This window comes from Palaemon carinicauda, chromosome 13 (assembly GCF_036898095.1).
Source record: "Palaemon carinicauda isolate YSFRI2023 chromosome 13, ASM3689809v2, whole genome shotgun sequence".
Classification (NCBI taxonomy): domain Eukaryota; kingdom Metazoa; phylum Arthropoda; class Malacostraca; order Decapoda; family Palaemonidae; genus Palaemon; species Palaemon carinicauda.
Window position 1 is genome coordinate 97,223,349 of NC_090737.1, and position 3,466 is coordinate 97,226,814.

A 3,466-nucleotide genomic window follows, 5' to 3' on the forward strand; every position below is an offset into this window, starting at 1 on the left:
AAGACGTGTTTCGACTTTAGTCTTTGTTCCAGGCCAAAATATTGTATATTATACAATTAATAGAGCACTTGCACAAAAGTAGGTCCAAAATATGACTATGGATTACCTGCACGTGACTATTCTTTATACAATTGTAAGCCTAGCACAATCTTTTTTTTTAATACTATACTGTACTTAGAATGACATGAACTCCCTACAGTAATAATATATTTAAGTGACAAGGTCTCTAAATGAATATATTCACGCAGTGAAGTATAATCAGGGTATTTATAGATAATCGCCAAGCATAATTCTCTTACTTTCAAGTTTAGAATAAAATATGGTCAGTGGATTCTAAACACCCGATTATGTATTTCCAACAAAGCAAAATTATTCTTTAAAACTCTTAAAATTACCCAAAAATGTGGGCCAACCTCAATCATTTGACATGAGTTTGTTGCTTCCCCAGCTCTTGGAATTGCTGTAGATAACATTTTGATTACTTTAGCATGGGATGTGGATAATTTTAATCACTTGCCAGAACAGAAGAACAATGGGATACTGTAATATTAAATTGCAAGTGAAGCGAGCCACAGCTCTGTAATTAGATGATTAAAATAATGCCTAAATACTCACCATAGTGGTTAACGTACCTAGCGCAACACATACCTCTTGCCAGACCAGAGGAACAATGGTGTTAAACTGAGTGTGAAGCTACAGTAAAGCAAAGACCTACTTCTGATTAAATGCGGGTTAATTTGACACACCAATATACAGTACCTGTAATGCACTTAAGTTGGGGGTTTGGAATACAACAAGCATGGCTATGGACTATATAGAAAATGGAATACAATTTTCAGTTTTGTATATGCACAGATGCCCTATAAAGGCTCGCAATAAACATTATATCTAATGTTTTACTGTACCATAACTTAAGGGGCTGACACTCTAACCTGTGAAATGGGGTCATGGCATCGGCCCTACGCCCTTCGGGGTGGAAATGTGGGGCCACAACAACTGATCCCCCTTGGGTACCCAGTTAGCCCCCAAACCAGAGGACAGCTTTGGTGGTGGTGGGGGGGGGGAGAGAAAACTTGTTTAGCTGGATTGGGAAAGCTGGAGGTCTACATGTAGGGTTCTCTGTGGTAAGAAGGTTTCTTTGAGAATGAAGGGAATGTTTCATAGGACTGTTGCAAGACCAGCTATGTTATATGAAACAGAAACAGCAAGTATGAGAATGACAAAAGACTGACAAGGCAGAAATGAGAATGTTGAGATGGACGTCTGGAGTACCACCTATCAGTAGCTTTGGATATTTTAGAAAAGGTTTCATCCTTTATGGACTCAAAATCTTTTATGGGATAACACCAGAGGGTACTGTACAGAAGGAGCACTACCTATGTTAAGAAAATAATTAGGATTCCAAGTATGTGTGAATAAGCAAGCTCCAAAAGTGAAATGCACTAGCCTCAAAAACACTTCCAGCTCCACTAAGAAAATAGAACAAGAGAGAATGGTGCTTGAGATAATGGAGGCAGCTATCCCCTAAGTGTTATACCTTCTTATTTTTACATGTAAAATAAAAAATATATTCTATTAGTTTTCTTGTTATTATCTTCATTGCTTTGTTAGTTTTAACTTCATCCCACCCATTACTGTTGGGGGTTATGTTAGGTTGTGGTAATTGGGAGTCAATACTTTTGCGGAACGCAACAAAACAAGATAACTAACAGATAACATGGTTTTTCACACAAAAATGGCTGGGTGAGAAACTTGTTAAAAATAACAAAGCCTTTGTAGTTTGTTGGGACCAGCTGATAGTCGAACGGAGTGTCGGCCAAGGGTGTTTTTAGTCGGCAATGATTGGGAGAAATTTTACAATAGAGTAACATGGCCGTGGCTTCAGCAACCAATACACTAAATTACCTTTTTCCTACCTAACATTTCATGTTAATTATTACAGCAGTATTAAATGCAACTGTACAGGGCGTGTCCCAACCAAATACAAACTTAACCGAAGTAAGAATATATATGAATAGGACAGCATCAACAGTAAAAACGAATGCTTCATAACATGGGACGACATGACCTGATAAAGAACATTTTCCCCATAAAGAAAAAGTTCAACTAGTAATAAGAAAGATATCGCCTGTCCCAAGGAACTACATTCATTATATTTGCTTGTCAAAAGAATTTTATCCATTGGGGAGTTGTTTGTCTTGGTAAAATACAAAACAAAGTTTTACAATTTAAGAAATAATACTTACAGTACAGTTGGGAAACAAACACAGATAACAGATACTCAACATAACCTAAGGATGTGGCAGACTGGAGGGGGGGGGGGGGGGGTTGTAGGGGTGTAACACAAACCCCTTAGGTAAGGGGGGACCCTTAGGTTAAGCAGTGTTATTTTTGCTTCCCTTTAAATGTGAATACCAGTCATAACTGCATGGATACATCATGTAATTTCTTTGTTAGGTTTGGATGTTTCAATTTTTACCTTGACACTGTTTCAAGGCAACAAGTTGGCCAATTGCTACACCTAGGCGACAATGTACCAAATGCTACAAACCTTCCCTAATTCGTTATTGTTATACCATATACACGTTAAATGGTTTCATTGTATATTATTCCATTCTAATGTAACCTAGGGAAAAACTACTGTTTCTTATAGAAAAAATTACGCTCTCTTCGAAAATGACACTCGTTCCCGTCGCAAATTAATAGTTTCAGAAATAAATATACATCTATAACCTCCAATAATGGGGGACCCCCAGTGGGAACTCGGGGTTTTGGGTGGGGAAAACATACTGGGGAATCGATATATAAACGTAAAACAAGTCTTTTCTTCTCTGTACATTTCCTACTTTAAATTATAATAACTGGAGGAAAATACAAAACAGTATATCTGGATAAACTTTGGAGGCGCCGTTACAAAGATTGTGTCATGAAAAAATACAGTAACCAGTGCTGCCAACGTCCGATGTAGATCAAATGTTATTTTGTGACCTGTCATACTACTAGGCTAGGTTAGGTGGGTTTGTTAGGTTCTGTGCCCTTATTAACATTTTATATATTGAGTAAAACTTATATGGAGAAATTATTTAATATATGGAAATATCTATCATTACTATCTTTAGTAATGTCAACGTGCCGTTGGTAACTCTGTGTACCATACGTCAACGATGGTAACACTGTGTATTATTGGTAACGTTGCTATTATCGTTCGTTCGTAAGAGAAGTGACACCATTCATCTTAAAGTTATCCAAATTGGTTGATCTGTTTGTTTCCCATTGAAATGAACATCAAATTTGCTTAATTCACGTTATTTACTATAGGAAAACAATTATATTTCGTATGTTTTCCCCACCCAAAACCCCGAGTTCCCACTGGGGGTCCCCCATTATCGTAGGATATAGATGTATATATATTTCTGAAACTATTCATTTGCGACGGAAACGAGTGTCATTTTTGAAGAGATCGTAA